The sequence below is a fragment of the Phyllostomus hastatus genome, unplaced genomic scaffold (genome assembly GCF_019186645.2).
Source record: "Phyllostomus hastatus isolate PE091 unplaced genomic scaffold, TTU_PhHast_1.1 phas_contig_209, whole genome shotgun sequence".
NCBI classification, from domain to species: domain Eukaryota; kingdom Metazoa; phylum Chordata; class Mammalia; order Chiroptera; family Phyllostomidae; genus Phyllostomus; species Phyllostomus hastatus.
Window position 1 is genome coordinate 8,921,456 of NW_025333735.1, and position 15,792 is coordinate 8,937,247.

Genomic DNA, 15,792 nt, shown 5'->3' on the forward strand with positions numbered 1-15,792 from the left:
ATTGAAGAAATTAACAAGTCATTGTTTTCCTGGAAATATAAGAAAAAGACTATATAAAATATGGTTCTGGACTTGGAGTCTCCTAGAACACACTAATATATGGTAAGTGCAGTATTTGTTGCTTGCCAACCATGAACTGCTAAATGAATTTTAGAGATATACATTCACTTCATTGAACCAGAGGATTAAGGCAAGGCTGCAGTATTCCAAATGAATTCAACATTCTCTGCTTTTCTATTCAATTTCATGTCTTGATGCCATATTTTGTGCACAGGATCAGTAAGAACGAAATATTTTCAGTGCCTAAAATTTGACATATGTATCTTGCCCCCAAAATTGAGGATACACTGTATGCGGGAAAGTGGCAAGTCATTGTAAGCCACAATGTTAGAAACTGAATGTGCTTCCTCACCCCACCTCCCCAAAAAACAGTCCCTATGTTGTGATCTCAGTGCCCAATGCGATGGTTTTAGGAGGCAGGATCTTTGTGAGGTAATTAACTCATGAAGCAAGAGTCCCCAGGAGTAAGACTGGTGCCCTTATAAAAGAGACCCCAGAGAATTCTGTCAGTCCTTCTGTCATCTGAGTACACAACAGGAAGGCAATGAACTAGGAAGTGGGCTCTCACTAGACATTGAATCAGCCAGCATCTTAATCTTGAACTTCCCAGCCTCCAAACTGTAAAAAATAAATTTCTGTTGTCTGTAATCTACCCAGTGTATGGTATTCTGTTAGAGCAAACTGAACTGGCTAACACATAGAGTAAAATATTTCACTTTATCAGTTGAAAGATTTTAAGTAGGGGAACAATATTAGATTTGCATTTAGAAAAGGTACTCTAGTTTCAGTGACAGAGATTTGCAAAAAACCAGGATTATTGGCAGACAGCTCAGTTAAGCAAACATAATTATAGGTATGAGAGCTGGTGTTGAGGTAAGAGATTAATGAGTAGTGTCAAGTGGTCAAGCATTTTCTGAGCAGCAGCATGGTGACAACTGCTAGGCTGACTTGCCACATTTCCATAGGTTCAATCAGGAAAAGACAATGAACCTAGATGGACTTGGACAGGATTTTACTTACACAAAGTAAAGCAAAAGCAAAATTAGCATGGTTTCAGCTCACTGAGACCCTAATTTACAGAATGACACAGGACTTGAGCGACCAGATGACAGCACAATTAAACTGATAAGAACAGATACTACACTTGATCTTAGATAAAAGACAGAGAAGCAATGACAGCACAATTAGTAGATTGCTCTGCTATGAAGGAGCCGTATCTTGACTGCAGTTAAGTGGTAGTTTTATAGCTTACACCTGTACCCTCAGTTGGGGAAATGGTGAGGTGGGAAGTCCCATGCTCCACCACAACCAGAGAGGTGAGATGAGAAACTGCCTGGTGGCCAACTCCCACTAGACAGGGAGCCTCCTGCAAGGTGGAGGGGTGCGGGGTAGATGAGAAACAGTCTTGGAACAGTTCCTCACAAGACTGCCTGTCTTACTACACTGTAATGGGAGGATTACAGGCATTTGCTAAGAATTGGGTTGGACTGGGGAAAAAAAGCAATCCAATTAGAAAATGTGCAAAAGGCATGACAGACATTTCATCAAAGCAGGCATGGAGATGGCAAATAAGCACATGAAAAGATGGCCAACATCATTAGTCATTAGAAAACTACAAATAAAAGCCACAATGTGATATGATTAGACACCTATCAGAATTGGCAGAATTTTGAAAAAATCTCTTTGTTAGCAATGCATAAGAATTATAATGTGTATGTACCTGATAATAGTTTTAAAATAGATAAAGCAGAATCTTACAGAATTAAAAAAGTGAAATAAATAGAGTCATAATGTTTAATGCTCCTATCTCTCAGTAATTGATAATGTATGTGGAGATTATTCTAATATATTCACACCTAATGCTGCCCAAATTTCTCTTCTGACTAGCCAGAAACATTTAAAAAAGGGAATTGTGGGAAATGTTGTTGAACTTAGCCAAGAGACACACATTACAAAACCCCATAAACTGAAATGAATGCTAAGAGCAATAGTTAATCATTCTTGGGATACATTCTCCTGGAATGTTCATCTCAAGTCAAAACACCTTTGGGGATAAAAGAAGAGTTTATTCACTATTTCTCACCAAGCATTTGTTGAATGTTTGCCCCCTCAGATAACCTCATAGCCTCTATTATAACAGGCTTCATAGTACACAATGGGGCTTCCAATTCTTGGAAAATATGATGGTCTTGATTCTTCCCAAGGAGAGGTAATATCAGTTTAATAAGTCAGTTTCCTTTGAGGTAGAGACCAACTATAATCTGAAATATCTCAAGTCTAGAGGGTTAGTGACACATGCTACAAGCCCCACTGAGGCCTTAATTGCATCACCATCTCCCTCCTTAACCTCCAATTTTTCAGCCAAGCTGGTCTTGGATACTTGCCTAGTACCATGATACAAACCTTTAGGCCAGAGGGATAACTAAAGGCCCTTAGTTATATTGTCCTTGTTGGACTATTGCTTCTGGAATTGCACATTTGCCGCTATAATTGGGAATGAGAAAAAACACCAAAAATCTTCTAGGTTCCAGATGCCCTCACCCCACATTCATTGAGTAGCAGCATCCCAACCTTTTCATGGTGATCAGAGTTCATTACTTGCACCAGTATTTCTTTCTCTGCACATTGCACTGTTAACACAAAGAATTCAAAGTGACCAAGTGATAGCTGCAGCATCTAATTCAGTAGAACCCTCATTGTGTCCCTAGGAGAAATGTTCCTTCCCCCCATGGAAACCAGGATCCCTAATGTGGCAGAATAGTAAACACAAATTCTTTAAGTGGGACACTTGAAGTGATGGTGAGGGGGCAATCCTACTTCTTGTTCTTGATATCCAAACCTACATATTTTAACTATTATAACATTGAGATCACACTTGTACCTCGTCCTAAAGGACAGTATGTAACCTCAAAGTGTATTAACCTCGAGATGAAATATTAGCTAAAGTTTTAATGGCCATTCAACTGCTTTTGTAGGACAACTGCTCCTTGTTTTTTCATTGTATAATAGGATTTCTTGCACTTCTTGCTCATCAGTTGCATATAACAATGATATCATTAACAGAAAATATTCAAGGAAGCTTTCCACAAGAATAAAGGCAATTGAAGTCCCTTTAGACTATACTTGTTGGAAAATAAGATTGTTCTCATGATTCTGGAAGCAAGAAAGCAAGTATATATTGTTTTCTTTGTCATATGAAATCATGGTAGTTGATAAGAATGTATTCATCAGATCAATAATTACAACTAAGTGCCAAAAGTTGCGTGAACATATTCTAGTTAAGGCACTGCACTTGAAATAGCAGCTACTAGTGAGGTTACTTTCTCACTAACTTAAAGGAATCCACTGTAATTAACATAATAAATTTGGTTTTGTGAGGGCCACACAAGTGGAACAAATTGGGATAAGAAAGGGACCATGCACCTGTCCCTTTTTAGTGTTTGCTGGGAGAACTAATCTCTGAAATCCCTCCTAATATGTGATATTTCTTTTGATTTAGTTCCTTGGTTGGGTGAGGAAGAAAGGGAAATGGCTAAACTCTTTTCTCAGTAATGGGTTCTTACACCCTAGATCAGGAACTAATGTAAGGATCCTGCTAGTTACAAGTACACCCTTGTCAGTGGTCTTCTATCTTATTTCTAGAAACACTAGGACCCATTAGTCACCCCTGCATAGTCAAGGCATCTGGATTCACACTGTAGCCTTACTGTTCATTTTGGTGATTATAAAGACTTTAATTCTGAAGGTTAAGTGCTACCATCTGGACTTTTCCATTCTGTAATTACCATCCCTATTGTATGGAAGTTCTGTTCCATGGCAGCAGATCCAAGAGACTCCTGTCAAGCAGTATATTCCGTATTGCCTTGGTAAACAGGCAGATTGTGGTTCTCCTGACTTATTAAGTAAGTTCATTCTAACATTTCCATCTCCTTGAACCTGGAGACCCCTTCCTTAATAATATGCCAAGGAAATCTTGGTGCCTCCTCCCAATTCATTGTAGGCTATCATCATGCTTAAATTTCAAAAAGCCATAATAACAGAATGTTAGAACAATTTCCATGTGTCCTAGACAGAACATGAAAACCAGATTCATGAGTGAGGGCTCCTATGACTATAAATCCTCCCTTATCCATCCTTATTGTCTTTCCCACCTGATCTAACATCCTTAGGATCCACCTCAACACAATCTCCTTTTTCCTTCTGGTACATATTAGTGAGGTCCTAAAATTCTCTTGTATAAACTGTTTCCTCCTGGGACAGGCGCTGTCCTTGCCACTCAGGCTCTGCAGAGGACTGATCTTGATTATCAACCAGGAGGAAATGAGAAGTGATAGGGTAGATGCCTAGGAGGAAGCCTGTTACCTTGCAAGTCATTTGCCGCCAATTAGATCTGAAGCATGGAATACCAGCTTCTCATCTCTGGGAGAGGGGTGAGGGCTGCTTTTGCTGGCTTAAAGTCATCACAAAAAAAATTAGGGCATGAAGATTTTCCACTTCCTCCACTGAAATATCCATTCTTGGGTTTCGTTCTTTTTCTGTTACTTCCCTGACTTTGACATACAATTTCTTTTAAAGTTGTGTATATTCAATCCTTTTTGAACCTCTGCCACACTTACAATTACATTCTGTGCCTGATAATTAGGACAGTTTGCCCTGAAGTTACAGGAGATCAGAATCTCTTTAAAGCTGTCCCAGAGAACCATTGATTTTTACAGCACACTTTCCATTGGCACTTGGCTGCCTTGAGCCTACCGTTTGTCTTCTAAGTTCCTCACTTCTTCACTTCTGGTGAAGTTAACAGGAGCCAATCCTCTCTCTGCCTGTTACAATTCTTAAAATTATGATCATAGCTTTTTGCAGTTATTAAATAGAACTGAAGTCCTCATATAGTCTACTATTTCCCATTCTTCACTTACGCCCCTCTAATTAGCCACAGGTAAAACTTTAATAATGATGAGGCCACCACATGCTAGGTGCTAACATAGTAATCCCGTTACCAACTGTCTTATACCAGGTTCACAAGAAAACAGAACTTGAGACAAGAGCTCAGTGTTACAGTTTTGCTCTCTGTTACACAAGGAGGGCAAAGGAATGAGAGACAAGGGTGATAGGGCAGAGAATGCTCTGTTATTAAGCTGGTTGCCTAAGAGTGAGTGATGGCCCACTCTTGCTGGGTCACCATCTAGGAAGAATGCATGTGGATTGCTCTATGTAATGACCCATTGGACATGTGTGACATCCATATTTCAGTGTCAACACATAAGCTGTAAGCCAGGAGGTGAAAGGCTCTCAGCAGAGACTGAGGTGAGGCATTGTCAAGTTGTACTTGTTTTTATAGCTGGATGGAACAATATACAGGTGAATACAAAGAGATCTGAAGTAATACATAAAAATGTGTCTGCCATGACTGGTGTGGCTCAGTGAGTTGCACATTGTTCTGCAAATCTAAAGATCACTAGTTTGATTCCCAGTCAAGGCCCATGACTGGGTTTCAGGCCAGTCACCTGTTGTGAGCTTTCAAAAGGCAACCCATTGATATTTCTCTCTCATGTTGATCTCCCTCTCTTTCTCTCTCCTTTCTCCTCTCTCTGAAAATAAATAAGTAAAGCCATTTTAAAAGGTTTTAAAATGGGGGGTTATTTATATCTTCTCCATAAATTTTTTAAAGATTTTATTTATTTTTATCTAAAGGAGAAGGGAGGGAGGAGGAGAGGAAGAGAAACATCAATGTGTGGTTGCTTCTCATGCACCCGCTATGGGGACCTAGCCTGAAACCCAGCCATGTGCCTTCACTGGGAATTGAACCAGTGACTCTATGCTTCACAGTCTGGTGCTCAATCCACTGAGCCACACCAGCCAGGGCATAACTTTTTTAATTTAATCTTTATTATATTTTTTCCATTAACATTTAGTCCCCTTATACTGCCCCAACCCCCAGTAATCACCATACTGTAGTCCACATCCATGAGTCCTTTTCCCTTTTTGTTCAGTCCCTTCACACCTAACCTCCACTCCCACTAGCCATCAACTTCATAGATATTTTTAATGATGGTTAAATGACATAACAAATGCAAAGCACTTAGGAGTGTATGCACTCCTGATATAGAATATCAAAGTATTATTTGATAAATGGTCATTTTAATTTATTAGAGGATTCAAAGTTTTATTTATAACTACTATAAATTTTCATGTATATATTTAGATAATGCATTAAAAAGTTACAACTTATGTCAACATTAATTGTTATTTTCTATAAAACATAATTTAATATATGGAAATTACGTAATATTTGGAGTTGGAGTCCTTGAGCCTTGTGTCTAACCTAAGGCCTACTTGCTGAGATTATTTGCTCAAGTTAATACCTATTGCATTAGTGTTTCTTCATCTTTCAAGTAGAGACAATATTCATGTCATTGTTTTTCATTTATTAACTGAATAACCCTAATTACATTCCTTAACTTCTATGTGCCTCAGTGTGAACATTTTTTAATTGGTGACATCAGTAGTACATGTCACTATGTTGTTGAAAGAATTTATAAGATAAAGCAGGTGAACTCTTGGCACAGTGCCTGGGAGAGAACAAATGTTGAATCCATGCCATTGTGTTGGTTTATTACCTAGTACACCCACCAGTATTTTGTAAAAATCAAATGTAGTTTGTAATCAAGAAAACATCTAAACAAATTTTGTTACTATTTCAATAGCACCTAGATTTCCATAATCTTTTGCCAGATTATTAAATGTTCTAAATTTATATATAAAACACTATTGGGATGGAAGTATAATTTTCTTCTGTTTTAGTCTTCAAGATATACCTATAATTGCAATATCAGGTAACTGTGATTGGAAATGTGTTTACAGGCAAATATACATATATTTAATATTCATATATTGTGAAAATAATTTGGCTAAAGCAAAAAAGCATCTGCTTTCTTATAATTTTAAAGCTATATTTACTCTTAAATAGGTATATTGTAACAGTTTAGTTCAAAAATGATCAGTTGACTAAATATTTTTTAAAGTGAGTTTAGAATAATCACAGTAAACTTCATATTAAAATATGGCAGTCTGTTTTGTTTCTTTTCTTCACTTGAGTTTGTGAATAAATATAAATTTGTTATAATTGGTTTCCTAAGAAGTACATAATGTATAACACATTAGACAGACTATTTGTTTTTAGGAACATACAAACATAAAAGCTTCAACATCTTATATAAAATATGAATATATAATTAGAAAATTCTTCATTTTATTAATGATAATAAATAAGAAAGTATTTTAATGTGCTCTTTAAAATGGAGAATATCAACTAAAGAAGGACAGAATTGACAAATGAATGCATAACAAAAAGCAAATGCTATTACAATGCAGTGGAGAAGTGAACATTTTTAGTTATCTATTTTTAAAGATTTTATATATATATACCTTTAGAGAGAAAGGAAGGGAAGGAGAGAGGGAGAGAATCATCAATGTGTGGTTGCCTCTCACATGCCCCCTTCTGGGGACCTGGCCTGCAACCCAGGCATGTGGGCTGACTGGGAATGAAACAGGCAACCCTTCAGTTCATAGTCCAGAGCTCAATCAACTGAGCCACACCAGCCAGGGCATAAGTGAGCCTTTTTAATCTGACTTCATAGCATAGTTTTCTACTTTTCAGAGGAGTTCATGAAAACAAAAATTTTATTAAATACTATGTTATCTCAATTAATTATTGGATCTTATTATATTAGAATATATGATATATAGCATTTTCCTAATTGAATGTAAACTATAAAGTATGTAGGCACTTTAATAAAAGTATAGTTTTTATGTATGCATGTGTTCTTCAGGAAAACAAAAGCACATCCATGATTTAAAGCTATTCTTCATACTTCATTGAATGAAATTGAACATGCTTCTGGAGTTGTGTTTTATTTTTCAGAATTTAAGTTCCAGAAAGGGATGACTTATTGCTCTAAATATGAAAGGCTATTTCTAGTGGGCTACCACAACAAGCAGTACTTGGAAAAATCTAGGATGTAAATGAAAAGTAAAGTAGAAAGCACTGGCATAGGTATAAAATCCAGTCTTATTAAGGTAAGAAAATATATCCAATTTGAAAGCTAAAATTACCTTCCTCTACAACTTTTCAAGCTTTGGAGAAATAATTAAGTTTTATCATATGTTTTGCTTATTCATGCAGAATGTAACTAAGACTCTGTTTTGTTTTGATTTGATTTTTTAATTCAAGAGCCTAAATTTCATTTCACTGTTTTGCCAGGTAATTCTCAGCTCAAGTCAACCTTGGGCTTGAGGGATTTCTTCTTCTTTGTGCTCAGGGAGACAATAGGATACAATTTTGAATGCACAGCAGTTCATTCCAAGATCAATTCAATTGAACCAAAACCATACAAACTCAGATTATTTAATCAACTCATTTCATTAGCAGAAACAGACAAATACAAAAGCAAATAATTCAGTGCTATTTGATATTTAACATAATTAACATAGTTTCCTGGTTTTGCATTTTAAAGATTTATATTACATATATATTTAACAAAGAACAATTACATTCTTATTGCATGCTGATATTGATGTTTCCTGTCTTGTGTTAGAATATGCCTTCACTCCAAATTCCATACTGTGGAAAAAGTACTTGAAAGTAGCCCCCTTGATCTCTTCATTATAAAAGCAATTACTTGACATAGGGGAAAATACAAAATAACAAAGTAACAGTGCTTTATGAAAAAATACACTTCATATCTATCTGCACCTATATCTATATATAGATATATACCTTTAAGAACAGATTCTTCTCTCGATTCCCAGCCAGGGTACATGCCTGGGTTGCAGGCCATAACCCCCAGCAACCACACATTGACGTTTCTCTGTCTCTCTCTCTCTATCTCCCTCTCTTCCCTCTCTAAAAATAAATAAATAAAATCTTTAAAAAAAAAAAGAACAGATTCTTCTGTAAATATTTGAGGAAAAGGGTCCAGAGTTTAACCATGCAATATTTCTATATCAGCCATGAGTTCTCCACATGAAATAGGTCAGGACTCAGACAAGATTCATTCCTTAAAGATTACCTCTGGAGTTAACACAATGGAATACTATGCAGCAGAAAGAAAGAAGGAATTCCTACCTTTATAACAGTATGGATGGAACTGGAGAGCATTATGCTAAGTGAAATAAGCCAAGTGGAGAAAGACAAATACCATACGATCTCACCTATAAGTGGAACCTAATCAGCAAAACAAACAAGTGAGCAAAATAGGACCAGAGACATGTAAATAAAGAACAAAGTGACAGTAACCAGAGGGGAGACAGGGTTAATGGGGGAAAGGTCAAGGAACATGTATACAGGACCCATGGACAAAGATCATGGGGGGGGATTGAATGTGGGAGGTAAGATATGGGCAGGGCAGAGAAATAAAAAATATATATTCTCCTTTATTTGGATTTTTAAAAATCCTTTTTCTTCTCTTACATCATTACAATAAAGTGAGCTGAAATTATTCGATGAGCTCATCATCAAACCACTCAATTAAAACCTCAAAAGTCACTTTGAATCCCCTTCCCACTTAATCAGGGACAAAAATGTTCTAGATTTAAAATAGTTTGGTGGATATTCACTTTAGTTTCTTAACAAAAATTGTGTCAATATCATTGTACCACAATGCAAACTTTTTAAAATTATTTTCAACAGTATTCTTTTTTTCCTGACAATATTCTCCTTTAAAATAATAGCTGAATACTAAGTCTCCTATTTCCTGGGGACAGCATGAGGCATGGTTGACTGCAGGGACAGATTGAGGTGAGACATCCACACCAAATCCATAACACTTTGCAGTACTCCAAAAGTGTCTGTTAGTTGTAGCCACAATGAGTGTTGCATGTATTTCTTAACTTTTTCATCAAAAATTAAATGTAAATTAAATATTTTCCCAATATATCTGCTCAAGTTTCACCATAAGTAACTAAGAGTTTCCACCAGTTTTTTCACATAGATATATTAATAATGGTTTTCTCACTTGCTTATAATTCTAGAAATTAGTCTAGAAATTTCTGTCACATTAAGCATTTTATTTAAATATATATTTATATTTTTATATTATCATCCCAAAACCCTCTCTGAAACTATGTAAATTCACACATTACTCAGATAATTAGAATCTTAAAAATCTAAGATAATATAGAATGCATTTCTCACTTATATTTGAGGATATCATTGGAGTTTAAACATTTTAAAAAGTAAAATATATGTATTAAGTCTTAAAAAAAGATGTAAAATGAAAACTAAAAGACTTTTTCCCTCTTATACCAATCCCAAATACTCTTTTCAAAGGACAACCACAGTTAATAGTTACTATAAATCTCTCCAGAAAAACAAAATGTGAATGCCAAAGGTTTGCACACATGTACCCCTATCTACATTTCCATGCATTTACATGTGATTAGAGTCTTTAACAAATTTTATGAAATGGCTCACTCGTGTACATTGTTCTCTTCTTTACTTTTTCATGTACTAACATTTTTTATAGAGATTTAATCTCAGCATATATAGATCTATTGTATTCCATTCTTTTAAGTATCATTACTATTAGGAAACACCACTGGTACCCAACCTTCTAACCACTGCCCAGACCAAGGCATAAATATTACCAGATTACATTATTTAAAGCTCTTTCTTGCTGCTATATGAAACTATAAATTGAGAGAGGCACAATGTATATGAAAAACCTCACTTACATCTCCTAACACCTTGTTAATTACCCTGCAAATTGAAAGCAATATCCTCACTCCCACCACCATGGTTTAGTTTTCAGTGTTCTCGAAGTCTATATGAATGGTAACACAGAGCATGAAGCTTCTTTGTCTGGCTTCCTCCATCATGGCTGTGAGAATCAACCTGATTACATAATACAGCACTGATTTGATCATCAATGCTGTCTAGTATTCAATTATGTGAATAAACCACATTTATTCATTCTACTATTAATACATTTAGTTATTCTATTACTGATGAGAATGGTGGTATTGCAAATAATTTGTTTCTTTTTAATTATTCTGTTGAAAAAGATGAAAAAGTTTCTACATCTGTGGATTCATAAAATGATAACTGACTTTTTAAAAAAGGTATGGTAGATAGCATTTTTGTGTGACTGAAAGCCAAAGAAATGTATGGTTACCCAGAGTTAGAAAAAAATTAAACCCTTCTTGAGTATTTTGGTATAAATAAGTACCAGATAAATTAATTTTAAGAAATATATATTAAATAATGTCTTCAAATAGAAGCTCACATAAAACAAAATTATGTATAGATCAGGTGACAAAAATACTGTGGCCAGAGACTATCAGGAACATAAACCTGTAATTTCACTAGGAACAGTGGCTAATTCATGTTCATAACAACTTGATAGAACATAACTACCATGACTAATGAGATCAGCTGTACTCACTCTATATCACTGCTCTTCTGATTTTGAGGATTCAGCAATGAATTAATCAAATAGAGACCTTTTTCAAGATGCTTACATTTGAGTGGGTGGGGGTGGGAGGAAGATAAAAAATGAATAAGTACATAACATATTGGGAGACAAATATTCTATAAAAATATTTTGGTAGGGCAATAGTGGGTATAAGTGAGTTGTATTTTTATATAAGTTAGTCTGGGAAATTTTCTCTAATGGAATAACGCTAAGGCAAGAAATTGAAAATAATACAGTGGAGGGAGTAGAAGCAAAACATCCAAAGTGTAAATATATTTTTAAATGGGAAAAAGTGAGCCAAGTCAGTGTTCTGAAGGAAAAGTTTGTTAGGTAGAATAGAAAACAAGATAGAAAGGAGAAAGGCAAATCTTATATAGCATTATAGGACCTGGTAAACTGGACATCTTCCATTTGTCCCTCCTCCAGATATATTCCCCACTCTTCAGTACCATTATCAGTGTCCTTTGATGATCCATATTAATGGGCTGCCTTACTCTTTGGATTTTGGCTAGATTTGGCCAATAGCATGGACACAAAATTAGAGAAAGGGAAGACAGTGAAGGTGAGGTATTTAATCTCCCAGCTCTCTAGGTGCATGGTTGGCTCAGGCTGACTTTGCCTCCACACTCAAAATCACAGCTTGTGGGAGAGCTTTGTTCAGCAGCACTGTCCACTCCACCCCCCCCCCCCCCCCAGCTGCAGCAGATGAGAATAATTCTACCAAGACATGATCTGCTTGGGGAGGAGAGGTAGCCAATCTCTCAAAGGAGAAGGGCCTTGAGCCTGTTCCTTGATGGGCTTTTTGGGTTTATTTGCATAGGAATACAGGGCATAAAGTCCATCAATCATTGTCACGCAGGAAGGATCAAATAATAGATAACATTCAAAGAACTATGAGGGCTTATTCTGAGTCAGAGTCAGATAGCCAAAGGGCCTTAAAACTTTGGGAAACAAACTCATTTTATGCTTGGGCCCTTAACAGAAAATTGAGTGCATTCTTAGCAAAGCAGGTTTCACAGGATTTTATGCATTCTTTCTTAGGCCTGATCCGCAACCCCCCCACCCCGGGGAACTGCCCATTCCTGCCCAGGGCTGCACTACCCTCCGGCATTGTTTCAGGATGAAGTCAGGCAGGGGAAGTAAGGCAGCCAAGAAATTAGGAGACTTCTTGCAGACAGAATGAAGACTCAGGCTATGTCAAAGCCGAGGGGTGAGTCATCCCCTTTTTCTATAGCCCACCAAGTCCTTCCCTGATGGCCCCATCATGACCATGCCTGTCTTAGGTCATACCTTTCTTGAGGAAACTTACTCATCACTGGCTAACCAGTTAACCACCCAGAGCCAAGCAGGGTGAAGTAAAGGGGGCAGAGGGCGCCCCTGCTGGGAAGAAAAGCTTTATCTCCTTAAAGGTTTATGGTCCTAAGGTCTTTTACTCAGCCTTAGCCATGGGGGGTTACAGATTCTGAAACCAGGCAGAGAGGTTCTCATCAACAGCTCCTGACAGGTGATCCTCTGTCTTTGAGTTCCAGTATTTTCCTCTCCTCCAGGCCTAATAATGGTGATGGGTTCTGCTCTCACTCATCCCACGGTCCTGCACTATTCTCTCTATACCTAGAAGTTTCCCTTTCACTCTGCCCATTTCTTTGTAAACATATCATTGATTATTTCCAAAATTACTAATTTGACTATATCATCTGTTTCTTGTCACTGAATTATAAAAAGTAATGACTTAGTTTTTAATAGGTGTCCCATAGACACCTGTAACTTCTGGAGAGTATTGAGTAATTAAATAGTATCACTTTGGCAGCTGTATGAAGAATAAATGTGGAGAATTTTGAGTAACTAAATAGTATCACTTTGGCAGAATATGAAGAATAAATGATACAGAGACAATCTTGGCAGCACAAGGATCATTTAGGAAAATATAACAATCCAGATAAGAGATAATGTTTGCTTCCATAAAGTAGCAAAAATAGATATATCCAAGAGTATTGAGTACTAAATACATTTTGAACAAATCTGTTAGTATTTTCTAATAAATTGAATTCAAGATATGAGGAAAAAAAGAGAACCCCCCTCCAAAAAAAGACTAGAGCTTTTGGCCTGATCAACTAAAGAATGAAGATGCATTTCGCCAGTATGAAGTACAGTAGATTTTAGGAGGATATCAAGAATTTTTATTTGGAAATATTTCATTGGTGACACCAACTAGACAGCCTCATAGGAAAATATAAATCTGGAGTTCAAAGAAGTGAATATGGGAATCATGGATACAGGGATGGCATTTCCTACTCTTAAGAAACTAGATAATATCAATAGCATTGTGTGTGGATAAAAGAAATAACAAAGTCTTTGGGCAAAATATGTCTAGAATTTTGGAAGAAAGATAAAATCTGGAGAGGGACAAAGAAAGTGAAAAGATGCTGGAGTGAGAAAATATTCCACAGATTTTGAAGAGCTAAACAAAGAAATTGCTTCAAGAGACAGGGAATGATGTATTTTGTCCAAAGCTTCTGAAAAAGCAAGTTAGAATTGACCATGAGTTAGATGACAAGGAAGTCATTACTGCCATTGACAAGAATATTTTTATTGGAATACTTTATTACATGGAATACTTTATTAATGGAAATAATACAACTATAAAGGGCAAATGTAGATAACTCTTCCAAGGAATTCTCATTCACTGAGGTCAACAAGATAAAAAGGGAACAAAAAAGGGAGAAATTAGTCAGTAGCTGATGGGAAATACATACTTGGTGTTAGAAGAATGTGAAAGTTTTTCTATGCATTTATCTACTCTTTTTTTTAAGACAGAGCAAGGTTTTTCTAGCTGAAAGTGAATTGGAGAAGGAGGGTTGAAGTTTTTGCAGACAGAAGACAAATTATGTAATAGCCATTTAGGGCACAGGTCAGGAAACTTGTTGCAAAGAACCAGGGATTAAATATGCTAGGCTTTGCTAATGGTCACAACTATTCAACTTCTGTGCTGTAGTGTAAAAGCAGCCATAGACAACACATAAACAATAAGCACTCCTATGTTTCTGTAAAATTTTGTTCTCAAAAATAAGCAGAGATGAATTTGGCTTATAGGAGGTAGTTTGCTGATCCTGATCTGGGAGAATAAAACATTAATGAACTAGAGAAACACAGAAGAGTTTCCAGGGAGCCCTAAAGGCTGATTTGAGGATATAATCATAAATACAAATGGGACTAGTCACATGGAGTGGTTTTTTTCTAGCCATGTTCTAGGTGCTTAGAGGCAGATGTTGTAACTGGGCTAAAGAAAATGTTAAAAAGGACACGAATCTTTGTTGTCATTGTTGTTGTTGTTCAAGTACAGCTGTCTGCATCCCCCCCACCCAAGCCATCCCCACCTTGCTCCCCTGATTCCACTCCCCTTGTTTTTGTTCATGTGTCCTTTATAGTTGTTCCTGAAAGCCTTTTCCTCCTCCCCCCACCCCCATTATCCCTTTCCATCTCCCCTCTGGTTACTGTCAGATTGTTCTTAATTTCAATGTCTCTGGTTATATTTTCCTTGCTTGTTTGTTTTGTTTATGAGGTTCGACTTAAAGCTGAGATCATATGGTATTTATCTTTCACCGTCTGGCTTATTTCACTTTGCATAATGCTCTCCAGCTCCATCCATGCTGTCACAAATCTTTTATCCTTAGTTTCCACTAAGATGTGAGGTGCTCTAGTCATTTATCCTCCCCTCTCCTATAACTCCTAAAGCCTTGTGCTTTCTGTTGCATGGTTGGACATCATTCTCTGTATAGCAACCTGAGTGATTTTCTTAATTCCTCCATCAGATAGGCAGTTTCCTGCTTTCTGTCATTCAGTATCCCTCACGGTATTAGTGTGTTACATTCTAAGCATAACTGGCCTCCCTAGAGCTTACATGACCTAGGTATTCCTTCCTCTCCAGAATCATCTCAGAGGTTTCAATTCTCTTATTACACTCCCCACATACTGCTCCCATTTCTGTTTCCCAAATTATCTTAGACTATTCTGTCCTCAGGCTCTTTCCTCTGCTTTAAATGCTTTTCCTCTGAACTTTCCCTGAATTCCCATTCATTTTTAAAACTCTATTTTTTAATTTTATTTTTCTATTACAATGTGTATTCAATGATTCAACACTTTTCTCTACTAGACCAGATATACAGCACAGTGGGTAGACATTCATATAGACTACACAGTGTAACCTCCAGTAATTCAAGTGACCATCTGGCACCATACATAGTTATTACAACTGCATTCCCTA

The 15,792-nt window shown here is 36.6% G+C and overlaps 1 pseudogene; it reads right to left on the reverse strand.

The window, feature by feature from the left end:
* Window positions 1–1,065: 1,065 nt before the first annotated feature.
* LOC123816586 lies at window positions 1,066–1,234 on the reverse strand (annotated as a pseudogene).
* Between the last annotated feature and the right edge of the window lie 14,558 nt (window positions 1,235–15,792).